Below are 19,144 nucleotides of genomic sequence, written 5' to 3' on the forward strand. Positions count from 1 at the left end.
ACGGAGGACCCAGGTTTGAAACCTCGAGGTCGCCAGCTTGAGTGCAGGCTCATCTGGTTTGAGCAAGGCTCACCAGCTTGAGCCAAAGGTCACTGGCTTGAGCAAGGGGTCACTTGATCAGCTGTAGCCCCCCAGTCAAGGCACATATGAGAAAGCAATCAATGAACAACTAAGGTGCTGCAATGAAGAATTTGTAAGGATCAAGAAAAGATCAAATTGTTAGATTCAGGAAAGTGTGCTGGGATTGCCAGAGTGTAGACGCAGAGACAGGGAGGTAAGGATAGGGACTGTAAGGCTAAGAACAAAAGAAGACAAACGTTTGCATTCCATTAGTTAGAGACCCTTATCAGAAGTTTATGTTTGAAGTTCGCCAATGAGCTAGACCCAGCCCCTGTTGCTATGCTGTGTGCAACTCCCTTAGCAAATAAGTGACCACTATTTTTGCTTCTGTATTATGCTTGCTTACTTAGGATATATAAGGAACTAGCTGTAAGCGCCCGGGGCGGTTCCCATTTGCAGCTCCTACTGAGTACAATAAAGTTACATCTATACCTACCTCTGAAAGTCTCCGACATTTGTTTTTTATTATACCCGGTGGATGCTTCAGAATTGATGCTTCTCATCTCTCTCCCTCCTGTCTGTCCCTATCTGTCCCTCAGTCTCTATCACAAAAAAAAAAAAAAAAAAAAGACTGGAAAGTTAAATAGTTTTAGGGCTAGTTAGTGCAAGAATCAAGTCTTTTCTCATATCTTAATATAATGTTAATAATTTTAGCAGCTGGTTAAAGTGACTCCATTTTAGATATTTCCTCAATATATCACTGCTGTAGCACAAATGACACCATTTGGCCCTGTAGCTATCTCTTTAATACCATGTATAAATCTCATAATAAAATACAACTAAAGTGAAAAGGAAATCATCAAATCTCTGTCACTCTTAAGTCTTCTTGTCCTGTACTCCTTCCTCCTGAAAATTACTTTGGTGAAATGCAGTTTTATGGAGGAACTGTTCAGCAAAATAGTTTTAAACTGAACTTATTAGGGTAAATGGTTAATAACATGATATAATTTTCAGGTGTACAAGATTATACATAGACATCTGTGTTTCCTCTGTTACCATATATCAGGTCTACCGGAAAGTTCTGTCCGTTTCTATCACAAGTTTCGACACATAAGCACATGTTTATTTGGCGCATGTGTGCCTTTTTTTTTTTTTTTTTTCTGAAGCTAGAAACGGGGAGAGACAGTCAGACAGATTCCCGCATGCGCCCGACCGGGATCCACCCGGCACGCCCACCAGGGGGCGACGCTCTGCCCACCAGGGGGCGATGCTCTGCCCCTCTGGGGCGTCATCTGTTGCGACCAGAGCCACTCTAGCGCCTGGGGCAGAGGCCAAGGAGCCATCCCCAGCGCCCGGGCCATCTTTGCTCCAATGGAGCCTTGGCTGCGGGAGGAGAAGAGAGAGACAGAGAGGAAGGAGAGGGGGAGGGGTAGAGAAGCAGATGGGCGCTTCTCCTGTGTGCCCTGGCCGGGAATCGAACCCAGGACTTCTGCACGCCAGGCCGACGCTCTACCACTGAGCCAACCGGCCAGGGCCACCTCTCTATTTTTATCACTAAATGTATACATACTGATGTAGCAAATTAACTAAAACAAAGTTGATTCACGTTAGTCTTATGTGTAAAGCGATAGTGTACCCATGGCTACTGATAATTACACCACTGTAATTTTTACGAATTTCAACAAGGAAGAAATGCTACAGAAGCATGTAGAAATTTATTGAAAGTGTTTGGTGAAGGTCCAGTTTCTGATAGGACATGCAGAAGATGGTTTGAAAAATTCGAAACAGGTGATTTCGACCTTTCTGATAAGCCACGTTCTAGGCGACCATCTTTGATCGATGACGATGTTGTTAAGACCATGTTGGAGCAAGATCCTTTTCTGACAACATCAGAGATCGAAGAAAGGCTTAATTCAGCTCAGCAAACCATTTCGGACCATATTCAGAAGATAGGATTGGTGTGGAAATATTCAAGATGGGTGCCACATGAATTAAGTCAGAAGAATTTGGATGATCGAGTCGTCATATGCACATCTCTGCTTGCTCGGAACAAAATCGAGCCCTTCTTGAACCGGATGATAACTGGGGATGAAAAGTGGATTACCTACGAAAACATCATAAGGAAAAGGGCATTTTGTGAACCCGGAAAACCTAGCCCTTCCTCCTCTAAACCAAATTTGACTCTGAATAAAAGAATGTTGTGTATATGGTGGGACATTCGAGGACCAATACGAGGACCAATACATTATGAGCTTTTAAAACCGAACGAAAAGCTCAATTCGGAGAAGTATTGTCAGCAACTGGATAATTTAAAGACAGCAGTCCAAGAAAAGAGGCCGGCGATGTTCAATAGGAAGAACATCATACTGCATCATGATAATGCCAGGCCACATGCTGCTTTGGGGACTTGTCAAAAAATTGCAGAACTAGGCTGGGAAATTCTGTCGCATCCACTATATTCCCCAGACTTAGCACTCTCCGACTATCACTTGTTTTTGTCCTTACAAAATTTTTTGAAGGGCAAAAAATTCAAAAATGAATAAGATATCAAACAAGCACTGGTTCAATTTTTCGCATCAAAAGATAAAACAGCCCTGGCTGGTTGGCTCAGCGGTAGAGCATCGGCCTGGCGTGCGGGGGACCCGGGTTCGATTCCCGGCCAGGGCACATAGGAGAAGCGCCCATTTGCTTCTCCACCCCCCCTCCTTCCTCTCTGTCTCTCTCTTCCCCTCTCGCAGCCAAGGCTCCATTGGAGCAAAGATGGCCCAGGCGCTGGGGATGGCTCCTTGGCCTCTGCCCCAGGCACTAGAGTGGCTCTAGTCGCAGCAGAGCAACGCCCTGGTGGGCAGAGCATCGCCCCTGGTGGGCGTGCCGGGTGGATCCTGGTCGGGCGCATGCAGGAGTCTGTCTGACTGTCTCTCCCCGTTTCCAGCTTCAGAAAAATACGAAAAAAAAATACAAAAAAAAAAAAAGATAAAACATTTTTCAAAAATGGGATATACAAATTGCCCTCACGCTGGCAAGAAATCATTAATAATAATGGGAATTATATTATTTAATAAAGTTTATTGACGGTAAGAAAAATTTGTATTTTGTTTTATTCCAAAAACGGACAGAACTTTCCGGTAGACCGTATATTTGACCCCCTTGACCCACTTCACCCTCCCACCCACTTTCCCTCTGGAAACCACCATTCTGTTGTCTGTATCTGTGAGACTGTTTTTGTTTGTTTCGTTGGTTCATTTGTTATTTTTTTGTTTTACAGTCCTGAGTGAAGTCATACTTTATTTGTCCTTTTCCATCTGATTTATTTCACTTAGCATAATAACTCAAGATTCACCTATATTGTCACAAATAGCAATGTTTCATCTTTTTTATGACTGAGTAGTAGTCCACTATACACATATTTTTAATAGGAGTACCAACAGTTCCCTTATTACCCATCTGCAATGGAGCACAAAACTGGAAAATTTGAGGTAATTAGATCTTATGGGTAAACTTTAGATTACCTAACAAAATGCTGTACCTTGTTATTTAAATAGTAATATTTTTCATCATGAATATGTCCATCAATTATCATCCATTACCCCATCTCAATAATCACCATGAGGCTGCAGAAAAGAACTACTTGCTCACATCCCAGGACAGTATGTATGTATGTATGTATGTATGTATGTATATATGTACCTACCTACCTACCTACCTATTGAATATCACAAGTATATCCCCAAACAACAGAACCACCTCCCATTAATCCCCACCCTCCTTCACGATCACACACAGGGAAAAATCATTTGGTTTTACAGAGAACCTGCCACAGACACCAAGTTCTCTAAGTCTGCTAAGAACTCCAAAGCTGACTGGAAACTTTGCAAAAGAGGTGCCAGATTCAACACTTCATGAATATGTACACTTCATTTTTGGAGGCTTATACTTTTCTAAATTTAACTGAAATTCAAAGAAATATTAGTGAGATCAAAGCTATAGCAATCACCTTTGGGACATCACCAGAATGCCAAGCCATTGTGCTTATAAACCCTTCGGTGTGCCAGGATGAAATCAAGACAGTGCTATGATTCTACATAAACAATCTGACCAAACACATGTTGCCTCAATCATTGTATAATGACTCCTATGGGTGAAGAGGAGGGTATTCTGATTACTAGTAGCACTAATTAAAAACAACAACAACAGAAAACAAATACCAATCCATCAGCTTACTGAATTGATGTCATAAAAGTGACCAGGAGAACCCCTCAGTTCCTGTAACACATACTCTGTTTTTTCAAACACCCCAAACTCTCTCGTACTTTACTTTCTGGAGTGCAGGTCTAGTTTCCCAGAAGGAAGTCTTTTAGATCAGGAAACACAAACTCACTAGTTCTCCACTCCTTTTTGGAACCACCTGGGCCAGTCTCAGTTATATAGAACATGACAACCAAGAGGCCAAGAAGCAAGGATGTGAACTCCCATGCAGCCATGCAGAGACACCTCCCAACTACAGGCATCCGCACAGGTGTCTGCAGAGGGTCCTGGGGAAACCAAGAGAGGCTGTGGGTGGAGGTGGGTAAGAATCTTCCACTAATGCCAATTAAAATACAGCTTGAATTTCATGCCCTGCTTTCTTCTGCATAGTGCCTACTGGGACGCCAGCATAACTTCTAGGAGCTATTAGAAGGGACCCTCCCCTTCCTGGCTCTGGGAGGATATTTGGGTGGATCAAGGGAGAGGCTGTGGGGACCAAGGCCAACTATACCACTACTATCAGCATCACCCACCATTCTAGTTTGAGCCACATGTGTCCTAGTTGTTATGTAGTTTTGCAAAACAAATACTAGGTAAAGCTGTGTCTGTGTTAATTACCATAAGCCGACTTGCACATTAAACTACTTCAACGAAAGAGAAGGACTTTCAAGAACAATAAATAACAAGTCACTGAAGCAACATTTGGAATGGTGGAAAAGAAAGCCTATTTCACTCACTGACCTGTTTAAAAGCAGCATCTACTTTGACGTGCTAGGCACTATTCTATTCTGAGCTAGGATCAAGCAGTGAACTTGCCTGATGAGGTACTTGCTCTAATAGCACCGAGATTCTAATAGAGAGAAAAAAAAACAAAGAAAATAAATAAAATTCTAGACTTGGATAACTATTATGAAAAAATTAAAAAGAGTGATGCTAACAGAGAGGAAGGAAGGAACAAGGGCTACTTTAGGTAAAGAGCTTGGGGAGCCAAACCAAGAAAACATAGGACAGTTTTTAAAAACAACAAAGTCCAGAAAGGCTCATATCTGAAAAAGAAATAGGGTATAATTAACATGGGAGAGAGGGCAATAGAACCTGCCGATCGTGTTCATACCTATCCTTAGGATTTACTTGCTCACAAGACACTGCTGCTATTCCTTCTTTAGCCATTTCTGCAACCTTCAAATTACTTAAGAAACAAAGCAAGAGTAGAAAACGAGATGACTCTGATACTAAGTTAAACATTCAGGAAAGAGAATAAATTTTCACAGTAACACAGAAGTCTGAACAAGAATCTCCTTATAATTTAAAATCTACTTCTTGAGAGTTGCTTTCTTATCTTCAGTGAAGACAGAAGTGACTAAAGCATCTTTGAAAATACTGCTGAAATGAGATACTCTGTTAAACATAGAGCATGTCACTCACACACTTCTCTTGAAACTCACTGTTATGAACTGAACTGTGTTCCTCAAGAGTGGTAAGTTGAAGTTCTAACCCTCAATACCTCAAAAGGTGACCTTCGAAATAGGATCTTTACAGAGGTAACTAAGTAAAGATGTTACCTCTTTACAGGTAACATTTATCAGGGTGGGCCTAACCAAGGACTGGCTTCCTTATGAAAGGAGAAACTGGACCAAGAGACAGACACACACACACAGGGAGAAAGCCATGTACACATGAAGGCAGAGCTCAGGGTACTGCAGCTACAAGCCAAGACATACTGAAGATCGCCAGCAAAGAGTCAGAAGCTAGGGGACAGGCTCAAACCACTGTCCCTCACAGCCCTCAGAGGAACCAACGCTTTTAGCACCTTATCTTAACCTTCCAGCCACCAGAACTATGACAATTTCTGTTGTTTAAGTCACTCAGTCTGTGGTACTTTGTTATGGCAGCTCTAGCAAAGTAATGCACTCACTAATATAATAGCAAAAAAATATACAAAGGGTAAGCAACAAGTACAAAGAGAACGGTTAGAGGAAATGAATGAGAGCAAGTATTTGAAAGACAAAAAATGTTAGGGGGGAAAAAGGAAGGTGAAGAAGTAAGGAAGTGCTTAAACAAAGTCCACATTAATGGAGGTATCAAAACAAAACACAAGAACTACAAGAAAATTTCCCAGAGTCAAAGACATGATTTTCAAAATTAAAAGTTCTCCCTAAGTGCGCAGCACTTTTGTGGGCTCCACCAAAGGCAGCCAGGACAGGAAGATGCCAAAAGACGTTAAAGGCTCCTTTTAAGGGCAAACGATTAAGAAAGCTTCATGTGGGCAGAGCTACACAGGATGCACATCATGCTCTCTCAGAGGTTCAGCACACCAGTGCTGGCCACTTTCTGAACTGTGCATGAGAACGAACAGCTGCGGATGATTCCGCGTGTGGGATGAAGCTTCACCAGGCCTGAGAGGCACCCACTACATTCTCCCTGTGTTTTTATGCCCTTCTGACCTATTGAGACTGGTGACATACTTACCTTCTAGCCAGGAGCAAGTATACAAAACAAGCCCAGGACTGCAGGTTAACAATGAGGCCAGGTGAAGGGCACTGATCAGGTGTTCCAATCACTATCGGACCATAAATGGTTCAGAGACCAATACTGCAAATTACAAATGAAGGCAATTCATCAAGAGATGAGAAAGAAGAGACTTGGAAAAAAAAGAGATATAGTAAAGGTGCTATAAAAAAAACACGCGAGAATGGGAAAGAATAGAAAGAGGGAAGTAGAGAGAGGTAAAGAGAAACAAAAATTTAAAAGCTTGGGACTTCTCAAAATAAGCAATTTCTCAAAAGTAACAATTCAAAAATTTAAAGGATAACTATTTTCATTCTAGCACTCTATAGCCAGCCCACCAATCCAGTATCAGGCTAGAACACATTTCCAGACATGTAAGGTGTCTCACTGGCATGACCTTGTGAGACCCTTCTCAAAAAGCTACCAGAGAAAGTGCCCACTAAAATGAGAAAGCATGTTAAGAAGAGTATCTAGAAAACAGGGCCCAAAACAGGAAAAATGAACAGGATTCAGGTGAGGTGCTGAACTGGTAAAGAAATAAAATCATGGCACATGCCTGTTCTGAATAATACTTAGTCATGAAAATATAAGCATTGAATATTGAGGAAATAAAAATTATGACACAATTGTATTGAAAGAACAGAAGGAAAAAGAAACGCGTAAGGAGGTTATACGAGATGAATTCTCATCTTGCATAGCAAAAAAAAAAAAAAATCCATAGACAAGGTCTAAAATTGAATAACCAAGCTATAATAGAAGCATACAAACATGGAATTAAATCCCACAACAACTGATACAGGGTTGAAAGAAGTTGCTTCTAATAAGCAGGAATCAGCAATGAGAAAGAGATTGGTCTTCTTCATCATATATGTCAAAGTACTGTTTGAATTTTTAACCTATATTTTAAAAATAATATACTTAAAGACGAAAAGAACTATTATGTTATGCAGCCTTGTGAAAAATTCCTATTTACAGGAATGAAAACTACTAGGAAAAGAAAAAAGATGCACCAAGCAAATACGAGTGCAGTGGGTTCTGCTTCGCTTTCAATTAGGAAAAGCTCTTCTCCAGCTTTTGGCATTAGCATATGCGGTCCATCTGAGCTTTAGGTTCGTCTCAGTAACAAAACGAAACCAATGAACCAGGAAATTTAAGTATAGCAAAGTTTCTGTAAATTTATCTGGTTCATTCACTTGGGGTAAGAAAGTGTCCTAACACAAAATCCCTTTTTCATTTCATGGGGAGGATACCAGCAAAAGATTTAGTGAGCATTTAAAACGATTTAGTGCACATTCAGATTTAAAAACATCTATATAGAGATATATATATATTACCCTTACACACCATAATACAAGTATGATAGTGCTTTTCTTTTTTTTAAGTGAGAGGAAGGGAGATAGTGAGACAGACTCCCGCATGCTCCCTGACCAGGATGCATCCAGCAACTCCCCTCTGGGGTCCATGCTGAATCAAGGAGCTATTTTAAGCACCTATGGCTGATGCTGGAACCAATCTAGCCACTGGCTGCGGGAAGGGAAGGGGGAGGGAAATGAGAGAGAGAGGGAGAGAGAGGGAGAGAGAGTGAAAGAGAAGTGCACGGTCGCTTTTCCTGTGTACCCTGACTGGGGTTGGAACCCAGGATGTTCATACATTGGGCTAATGCTCTACCCACTAAGCCAACCGGCCAGGGCCTATTAGTGTTTTTCAAATACAAAAGAGAATTTCGTGGTTTTATAATCGAGGAAAATTTTTACAAAAATTAGTTATTAGATTTTACAGAAAAATGTTAATTACTTAAGTGACTTCATTACTAGTCAGCAACAGAACTTTCCTTGCAGTTAAGCATTTACCTTCAGTACACACAGTGGGGCAAAAGCAGGTTTACAGTAGTTTGAATAGAAAGATAATACATTAATAAATACTAATACAATAAACTGTTTCATGTACTCACAACTAAAAACCTACTTTTGCCTCACCCTGTACATACTACGTATAGAAGACAGCTCTGCTCTCTAAATAAAGGTAAGGCTCTGCCTACAGGCCTGAACAACAAAATGAGATGAATTTTGATAGCAAAATTCACAAGGCTTAAATTTATAAACATGTAGTGCATAAAACTTATACAATATTACTAACTTATAAAGGTATGTTTTCTATTTGGACACTATAAAAATAAAAATTCTGGGTCAAAATAGAAATTTTAAGCAAGCACATGAAACAATCATACTTGTTTTCAAGACATAAACACCTTTCAGTTGATTATATTTTCACACTGAAAGTATAAGCATAGAAGTTCTCTCTGAGATACTTCCTATGACTCACATTCAATCATTCATGAAGTACCCTGTACTGCAGTTTTATAAGTCTGCTGTATGGAGAAATACTTAACCTTTGAGTAGTGAGTTTTTTTGGTTTTATTTGGTTTTTTTTTTTTTTTTTCAGGGACAGACAGGAACGAGAAAGATGAGAAGCATCAATCATCAGTCCTTCGTTGCGACACCTTAGTTGTTCATTGATTGCTTTCTCATATGTGCCTTGACCGCGGGGCTTCAGCAGACCGAGTAACCCCTTGCTCTAGCCAGCGACCTTGGGTCCAGATGAGCTCATGCTCAAGCTGGCGACCACGGGGTCTTGAACCTGGGTATTCCGCATCCCAGTCCGACGCTCTATCCACTGTGCCACTGCCTGGTCAGGCGAGTAGTGAGTTTTTTTCATGCTCACTGACCCCCAGGAGTGAGTTTTTTTTTCAAAAAATGAAATTAGTTCATAAGTTTTATTAACTCATGTTTGTTTGATAACCAACTTATGGAAACAAGAAGAACATACATTTGCCTTTTTTTAATGTTGCCTTACACGTTTTTAAAATAAATTGATTGTACTCTGGATGGTCAGGAGGCAGAGGACATACATGGAACGCTCATACTACTCAAAGGGTTAATCCCTCCTACAAGACTTCAGGACAAGTGGGATGCTCTATTCACCTTCTGGTCCTTTGCCCCGTGCCTCTCCACAGTGTCTCATCTTGTTGGAGTTGCCCTGCACCTGGCTCTCTGTGGCTCTGGTTTAATACACAACCTCACCTGAGCCTCAGAACCAGCCCATCAGTAGGTATCGTTATTTCCATATTACAGATGATACAAGTGAGTAAACTATATACCAAAAGTGCACTTATGAATTTGGGAATTCCTAAAGGTCTATAAATGTATTTCAGTTTAAGAGAGAGGTGCTAACGAGTTGGTAAATACCAAATCATTTATTCAATTACATAAGTAAAACATCCTTAACACTTCATTAGAGAGAATGCTATCCATACATGTATATAGTTACCTAGTGAGTCAAATGATACAGCAAATAAAGTACCAGTTAAAAAATCAAATCTGTTCAAAACTTCACACTTAGATACTCAATAATATTAGTGGTTTCAGCTGGCTACCCAGTGATGGGACAAAAGTTCCTGAATGAAGAAAGAGGCTAAAAGCTCCATCCAACTCTGAAATGTTGTAACTCAGGGATCCTCCCACAGTCCAGACTCATGTAACCCATGAAAACTGGAGTACAGTTTTCAAATTAGGAATAGTCAGAAATACCTGAGAAAATCCTTGAAGAAGGTATCCTGTTGAATACTGAAATACCATGTCTCAAAAAGTCCAACTGAGTCCATTTCTTATTCTCAACACTAAACAGAATCACTTTCCTCTTAGGCTGAGCCTAAAGGCAATACTTAGAAAGAGTTTTTGACCCTCAGTCCCAACTTAGCAGTGACATGCTTCCATTGTGGAAGGCAGACAGGAAGCTCAGCTTCACTCTTTCCCCAGCAAGCACCAAGCAGACCTGGCGGCTGAATCGCCTCCGCTGTTTTCTTGGCTGCTATTCTCTCCCTGCCACAGTTCAGTTCCCAAACGACTCTGAGAAATCCAAGGCCCCTATAAGGCTGGTGTAGCAGTTTGCAGATGCTGACGTTAAGAATAAGTTCTCCAGTTCTACCTAATAAAGTCAAAACAAAACCCTAAAATTGATTTAAGCATGTCAAATAGATGCAGGAGAATTCTTACAATCCTTGACAATATAGTGGTACAGGAGCAGGGGCACTGGTGTGAGGTGAATGACACCACAGGGCGGTGTGCCTTAGGCAAATCTCCTTCAGCTTCAATGTCATCAACTGGAAAATGAGGCCCCTGTCTATACCTTGCAGGGCTGTTGTAACTCTTAAAGAGATGATTTACATAAAGCACAATGCCTCACCCAAAGAAGATGCTCAATCACGTAACTGTAATAATGACAATCTTTTGCAAACATTAAACACTCCTAGAGATATTTAGTGCTCTTAAAAGGTAGGCATCAGCACCATTTTAAAGACTGAGAATCTCCGTGGATAAAGAAAATAGATGTTATGTCTATAATGTCAAATACGTACCTATTATTCACCCCCAAAATGTTGCGATTTTAAAGAAATATGTGGGCAGAAGCTTTGGGATGTTTTACAAAGAAAAAAACAATCACACTTAGCATCCCAAAGGTAACAAAAAGTATATGTATATTGTTTATGTTTCTTCAGTATACACAAACATTCCTTGGTTTATGTTGGTTCAGAAGAAAGGCACATCATTTTACAAGGATCAAAAATTTAGACTCAACTGTTTGGGAAAGTATCATACTACAATTCAAAGAGCACCAACTCAGAGTTAATTCACATTAAATATTGTATTTGATGGTTTTACTGTCTCATAACAATAGAGAATCATATAATCAAATTATCAGATTCTGGACACTTCCTCTTTTAGAGTGAGGTAAACATTAAGTCTCTAGTACAGTTGGACAGAACTATCCTGCTAGGAGAAATAAGTCCCACATCATAATGCACTGACTAGATTAGAACCATCCTGGCCATTGTAAGATTCTACCTTATTCAAAGTTATAAAAAAGTATTTTAAATAGATTCCAATTCCAGATTAACCAATGAACCTTTTGTTTATAATTATGATACTTTCTATTTAAAAGAAAGCATCTCACTATAGATTTAAAAACATGTTTAAATCAACCTGACCAGGTGGTGGCGCAGTGGATAGAGGGTCAGACTGGGATGTGGAGGACCCAGGTTCAAGACCCACGGTCACCAGCTTGAGCACGGGCTCATCTGGTTTGAGCAAGGCTCACCAGCTTGAGCCCAAGGTCGCTGGCTCGAGCAAGGGGTCACTCGGTCTGCTGTGGCCCCCCCTTCGGTCAAGGCACATATGAGAAAGCAATCAATGAACAACTAAGGAACTGCAAGGAAGAAGTGATGTTTCTCATCTCTCTCCCTTTCTGTCTGTCTGTCCCTATCTGTCCGTCTCTCTGACTCTCTCTATCTCTGCCACAATAATAAAAAAATAAATGTTTAAATCAATTATCATTCAGATACAGGTATAGTAAGTCCAGTCCCTGAGTTACAAACATCCGATCCACATACAATTCATGCTATAAAAAGAGTGCCATAGGTGTATTGATAATCAACTGCAGCTGGACATCAGTGAAAATGGTATCATATAGTTACTCGATTCAAAGAACTAACCAATGAAGACTTTATAGAACCGGAGCAGCAGATGATAGCATTTAGGGAAGAAAACAGTATTCAGAAACTCTAGAACTGAAAGTTTTCTCCAAAAGAGTTAGCTGATGCCTTTCATCTCACTGCAGCAGGAATGGCAACGTTAGAGAACCAAGATCCTGATACACAGAGGTACATCAAAGCCGACTGAACAGTTAGCGAAGGCCTGAGATGCTACAGGGCGATTTATGATGAGACAAAGAAAAACTGTGTACAAACTTCCCTGGATTCCTACTTCAGGAAACACTCCAGTAGCAGAATCAAACCCTGACTCTCTAACTCCAGTCCCATCCTCACCAACAAGTTCACCATCTTCTGCATCATCCAAGACTGTTTAAGGTTGTATTTGAAAAGGTTTAAGTATTTATATGCACAGAAAGGTAGAAATAAATACTATGTTAAGACAAACATCCGTTTAAGTTGCGTTTAATAGGTAAATGTACCTGTTCCAACTTACCAAGAAATTCAACTTAAGAACCAACCTACAGAACCTATCTAGCTTGTAACCTGGGGAACTGCCTGCAAATGTAGAAAGTCAAGTTACTGAAGAAGGTATCTGATACCATATGACTATCTTTCCTCTTGCAGTAAAATCACTAGTTCCAACTTTCCCCATCCTCAGCTTCTCCTCTTTGTGTAGTAATTATTTGGTTATAGCTACCAAACGTAAGTAATTTTTAAACCTAGATCCTGGTACCCCTTTCTCTTTGAAATATTAGTTTTTAATAATTATGTTTCTTAATCTTTTCAAATCCATGTCCCTTTACACTTCCTGTTACTTAAGATTTCACCTAAATTAACAAGTGACCACAAAAATGGAAAAATCATAACAAAAGGAGAGAGAACACCATACCTTCAAAAGGTTTCCAATGTACTGAAAATAGCAGGTCTCACAGCTCAGCTGCTCCAGCTTACTCTATTTGAGCTTTCTGCACATCATCCTACAATCACTCTCTTCCTCTTTCCCCTTCATAGCTACGGATCCTCTGTCCCCATAACGATGCTCCAAAGGTGCCCAGGTTTAAATATTCCTCCCTCTCCTCCTCAAATCCTTTTTCTACTAGACTTTGACAAACATTCAAGGCTAGCTTCTTACTACTCCTATTCCATGCTCGCCATCTCCCCCTACTGTTTCTCTTGGTTCAACATTTACAAAAAGCATAGGAGGCAAACTGACCAGGCAGCGCCTGAAAATTAAGAAAACAATAATTATCTATTCTGCTACAGATTAACAGTTACAGGAAAGCCACAGATGTCTTGAGAGCAAACACAAAGTAATACAGAGAGCACTAAATAACATAATATCAACACATGTCAAGTAAGGTGTGACTCCTACATCTGAAGGTCATCAAGAAAAGTGAGTATTGAAGAAAATGATTACATGTTTGGGGCGAGTGGAGATGGTAGGGAGAAAACAAGAGAACTGAGGTGAGAAATTTATTTATATTTTCTTTCTTTTTTTTTTTTTTTTTTTTGTATTTTTCTGAAGCTGGAAATGGGGAGGCAGTCAGACAGACTCCCGCATGCGCCCGACCGGGATCCACCCAGCACGCCCACCAGGGGGCAATGCTCTGCCCATCCGGGGCATCGCTCTGTCGTGACCAGAGCCACTCTAGCGCCTGGGCCAAGGAGCCATCCCCAGCGCCCAGGTCATCTTTGCTCCAATGGAGCCTCGGCTGGCTGCCAGAGGGGAAGAGAGAGACAGAGAAGAAGGAGAGAGGGAGGGGTGGAGAAGCAGATAGGCACTTCTCCTGTGTGCCCTGGCCTGGAATCGAACCCCGGACTTCCGCACGCCAGGCCGAAGCTCTACCACTGAGCCAACCGTCCAGGGCCTATTTATATTTTCTTAAACAGGTGATAACCAATCATGTAAATTCTTGAACAAGAAGAGAAAAAAGATGCTAGAAATTGAAATGTTAGAATTTACAAATCACTTTAAATTTTATTTATACTCTGCCTGGTTGAAAAAAAATAATTTGAGGGAGCTCAGACAAATATACATATGAGTAAACAATAAAATTAGAGAACTGGACAAAAATAAAGCTATAAAATAAAATAAAAGCAACAGACTCAGTTACTGTTCATAAGATTAAAGACTTTCTAAACTGTACAAACATGCAAAAATAGCAGATAAAGGCAATCCACCAACTACCTGAACATCATAAGGTATGTTTTTCTGTGAGCCAGTTTTTCTCCTCCAAAACAGTAAGAAAGCCTACTTTGTGTGGTACATGGTGAAAATATATGACACTAAAGATGGATATAAACACCTCATAACAAAGTCCTAAATGCAAAGATTACAAACAACAACAACAAAACCAAAACCCGGCCCTGGCCGGTTGGCTCAGCGGTAGAGCGTAGGCCTGGCGTGCGGCGGACCCGGGTTCGATTCCCGGCCAGGGCACACAGGAGAAGCGCCCATTTGCTTCTCCACCCCCCCTCCTTCCTCTCTGTCTCTCTCTTCCCCTCCCACAGCCAAGGCTCCATTGGAGCAGGGATGGCCCTGGCGCTGGGGATGGCTCCTTGGCCTCTGCCCCAGGCGCTAGAGTGGCTCTGGTCGCGGCAGAGCGACGCCCCCTGGTGGGCAGAGCGTTGCCCCTGGTGGGCGTGCCGGGTGGATTCCGGTCGCATGCGGGAGTCTGTCTGACTGTCTCTCCCCGTTTCCAGGAAAAAAAAAACAAAACAACAAAAAAAACAAAACTCACATTCTAAATGGATTTTTCAATTACTTTCTAGGACTCCCCCTCAAACTTCTCTGATACATTTATATACTCTCTCCAATTATACATTTGACTTAAATAATCTGAAACAGTGGTCCCCAACCTTTTTTGGGCCACGGACCGGCCCTTAGGGTGGGACGGATAAATGTATCACGTGACTGAGACAAGCATCAAGAGTGAGTCTTAGACGGATGTAACGGGGAATCTGGTCATTTTTTAAAAAAATAAAACACCATTCAGACTTAAATATAAATAAAACGGAAATAATGTAAGTTACTTATTCTTTCTCTGCGGACCGGTACCAAATGGCCCAGGGGTTGGGGACCACTGATCTAAAAGATCCCACTTCGCACAAATCATATACATCCTTGTCTTTCAGCCATACCCTCTTTGTACAGAGGTCAAAGGAAGGTAGGAAAAGGAGCTGATGATGTAACCATTTTGTTATGCTTTACAAATAAATTGATTTCTGGCTTTCTTCCTCACTTCTTAGTAACAATTTTAACACCAATCTAAACTAACAAACTTATTGATACTTAGCACTGAAAGTCAAATCTAAATTGTAGTCAGTGAGTGGAATAAGAAAAAAATGTATACTGTATCATCATTCCAATCCTAAAAGTCAAGTCACAATAAAAGCTTTGTCTTGCATTGTAACACATTTTATCTCCTAATGATTTATTTTGTTCTTTCCCCTTGTGAGACTGAAAAGAGTAGAATCATCTCTTCAAAGGATTTCAGACCCTGGGCAGACAGACCTCTGGGTCAAGAGCTTCCTGTTGTTGGTTTGGAGCAGGAGTGCCCCAAGTGAGGACTGCAGAGTTGGAGGTTGCTACGGACTTTGAAAGAATACCAAGCTGCTTTATCTGGACCCCAGGGTGAGTAACTTGCTCTCATACGTGTTTTTTGAAGAGTACAGGACTGTATACATGTAAAGTGTTTAGTGTTAGTAATATAACATGTTACTGAAAGAATCAAGCTGACCTGCAGGATCAATTCCAAAAAGCACAGCTAAACTAGCAAAGCCACCAAACTTTTTATTCAAATGCCTTCTTACCAAGAGATAGCCATAAAGCATACAGCTCCAGCCTGTAATAAATAACTTCAAAATTTTAACAAGACAATTTATAGAGGATTCTGCCAACCAGAGGCTCTGCCTACCAACTAGTGAGTTGTTTCATCATGAAAAAGGCAAATGATAGATCAGAAGAGTGTTCTGAGAAGACTCTGAGGCTCAGCCAGAAGTACAAAAAACCACTTACTTACAAACGAAGGAAATAAAACAGACTTTCAAAATAAAGGTCCTAAGCCACTGCCTAGTAAGTGGGCGAGTCAACAGGCGGGAAAGTACTCCCTCACACACATAAACACACACTGACAGCTACTGGGGTCAGAGCGAAAAGGAAAGGATTTTAATTAAAAGCAGGCTGGCTTAAGCCAGACTTAAAGAAAAACTTCCTGAGTAGGTAGCTAAGCACCTAAGGGAGGGAACTTAATCTACCTCCCAGTAAGACAAAGCTTCAGGCTAAGTGTTACTGTGTTGCTATATATGAGGAAATAGGCTTACTAGGAAGCATACCCAAAGGAGATACGTACTTGTGAAGACAACTAAGCTGTGTTTAAACTAAATATTAATATTTAAACTAAACATTGCAAAATGTTCACTACAATGATCAACTTACTTTAACCTTTTACCAGCACTAATGCTTGGCACTGCCAGGATTATTCATCCAAAACTCACAATTCAGGAAAGTTGATGAACTCATTCAGGAAGGCCACTGGTCACTGGCTCTCAGGTCACTGGTAAGGACACTACTGATTCCTACTTTCATTCAACACACCTTTCCCAGGGCTCTTCTAAAAGCTGGTTCTGCCGCTGGTACCAGGCAGCAACCAGAGTCTGTCTGGCTTCCAAGGACTCCTGGTCTAGTTAGTGCAGGAGACAGTCCAGTCAGTAAACCCAAAATTACTATACAGGGTGATGCAGCAGTAAAGGACATAAAGCCCCAGCTGACCTTACTTGCTTCTTAACAGAGCCTCTGCTATATGTTAAAAGGTTTTCACATACTCCCATTTCCAGTTCCTCTTTAACAGAGAGCTTTTTTCTTGGTTCTCATCCTGGCCCTCAACTGCTAAAACAGAACCTATCACCTCATTTGTAGCATTCTATGGTCATCTCTACCAACATCTGGGTATGGAGATACTTCAGTCTGATATACCAGAGGCAACCGTACATTTAGTTGGAGAAGTTATCCACGTTGCCCAGCGCTCTTTCACGCATGGTCTTGGGCCATGCTTTCACACTCCGCCGGGTATGGCCTGGGGCTCACTGCCTTTCAGGCAGTGAGGACGCTGCATTAAGGCACCACACCACGGTGGGCCAAGGGGTCACCTCCCAACCCCCATTTTTTCCCTGAACCTCGCTGCTGACTCTGCGGCTCCGCATCTCAACATCACCTGCTACACTTTTCATTCTTAAGCTACTAAGAACAATCATTAGGCCCTCAACAAAAAGAAACCATTATGGGCCACTAAGTAATTTGTAAATATTTCAAAGCCGACCGTGCACTAACAAAGCATTATGAACTAGGCAGGCTAAGTTTTAATAAAGAGCAAACTTACCGAGCATCTCTATTGAGCAAAGAGCTTCACCAGGGCCTAGCCTGACACCAAGACTTTTTCAATTAAAAACAAACGGGTTTGGAATAACAATCTCCAAATGTGCACTTAAAATGAATCTAGCGGCTTGTTGAAAATCCTTCAGAGTATTTCCAAATAGTCAGAATTCCAGAACTTTCTGAAAGGAAGGGTGATTTTTCTGGTCCTGTTTTTACTTAACTGTGCCTTTAAAATGTCACCCTAGATTTTCAGCGAATAGTCTTAACTTGTCTAGGAGAAAGCGGTGATTCGCCGGGGTTCAAAGTTGCGAGAGCGGCGCTTACAGTATCTCAGTAAGTTCCATTCAAATGAAGACTGGCCGTGGGAAGGCGGCGGGGGAAGAGGAACGCTACTCACACTTAGGACCTGAACCTACCGCACCAACAGCACCTCCCCAGCCCGGGCCCCGCTGCGGGTCGCGGGTCGCGGGTCGCGGGTCGCGGGTCGCGGGTCGCGGGTCACGTGCCGCGGGCGCCCCCTCCCCCCGGGCCGAGGGCCGGATGGAGACGCGGCTTCCCGCCGCACTTTCCTCGCCGAGACCGTAATGGCCAACCCTCGCTTCGGCCTCAGATCGAGCCCCCACGCCGGTAATCCGAGCGGGTGAAGGGTGACCATCGCGTCGGGCAGCGACGGGGGTACCCTAAATTTTTCCGAGTCTTCACGTCCCCCGCTCGTGTTCACCCGCTGCCGCCCATCCCGCTAGCCTGTCCCGCCGCAGCGCCGGCGGGGCCGCCTCTACGTGACCGCGGCGGCGAAGCGCGGGCAGCCGGGGGCGTCCCCGAGGGTCCCGGCCTCGGGCAGGGCAGTCCGCGCGAGTTGGAGCCCCAGCCACCGCCGAGCGCAAGGACACAGGCGCGGGAAGCGGCCGGCACTCTCTTACCTGCGGCGGCAGAGCTCCCGGCCCGCACCGGCACCCGCGGGCAGCCGAGGGCAGGCGGCGGCTGGACGGCGACGGCGAGAACCAGCTGCGCAGGATGGGCTCGCGGGCAGCTGAGGGGGCGGGGCCGGCCGGGGTCGCGCGCGGAACTCCTGTGCCGGCCGCCGCCGCTGCCTCCGGAGCCGGCTGGGCCGCAGGCAAGCCAGGCGGCCCTCATGAATGGGACGCGGCGGCGGCGGCGGCGGCCGAGCGGCGCGCAGGCCCCGCCTCAGTCACGTGGTACCACGCTGCACCGCCCCCTCCCGGCCGTTCTGCGGGTCCCGCTGCCCAACCCGCCGCCGCCGCCGCCGCTGCTCACCTCCTACGCTGCGGGACGCGGGCCTCCGCCTCTTGCGTGCCCGCTGCAACTCGGGCGTTACTTTCTAAAAATAAAGTTTGCTCTCGTTTGCATGGCAACCCAGAGGCACGTCACGTGGAACTTAGAGCCCAGTT

General features: G+C 42.9%; 1 protein-coding gene across 1 annotated transcript in view; it reads right to left on the reverse strand.

Annotated features, from left to right (window-relative positions):
• The window catches only part of LPIN2 (lipin 2), a 96,325-nt gene extending 77,422 nt beyond the window's left edge, over positions 1 to 18,903 (reverse strand). The window contains exon 1 of the mRNA XM_066247574.1: positions 18,656 to 18,903. The gene's annotated coding sequence lies outside the window, so the exon portion shown is untranslated. The remainder of the gene's footprint in view (positions 1 to 18,655) is intronic.
• Between the last annotated feature and the right edge of the window lie 241 nt (positions 18,904 to 19,144).

The sequence above is a fragment of the Saccopteryx bilineata genome, chromosome 11 (genome assembly GCF_036850765.1).
Source record: "Saccopteryx bilineata isolate mSacBil1 chromosome 11, mSacBil1_pri_phased_curated, whole genome shotgun sequence".
NCBI lineage: Eukaryota > Metazoa > Chordata > Mammalia > Chiroptera > Emballonuridae > Saccopteryx > Saccopteryx bilineata.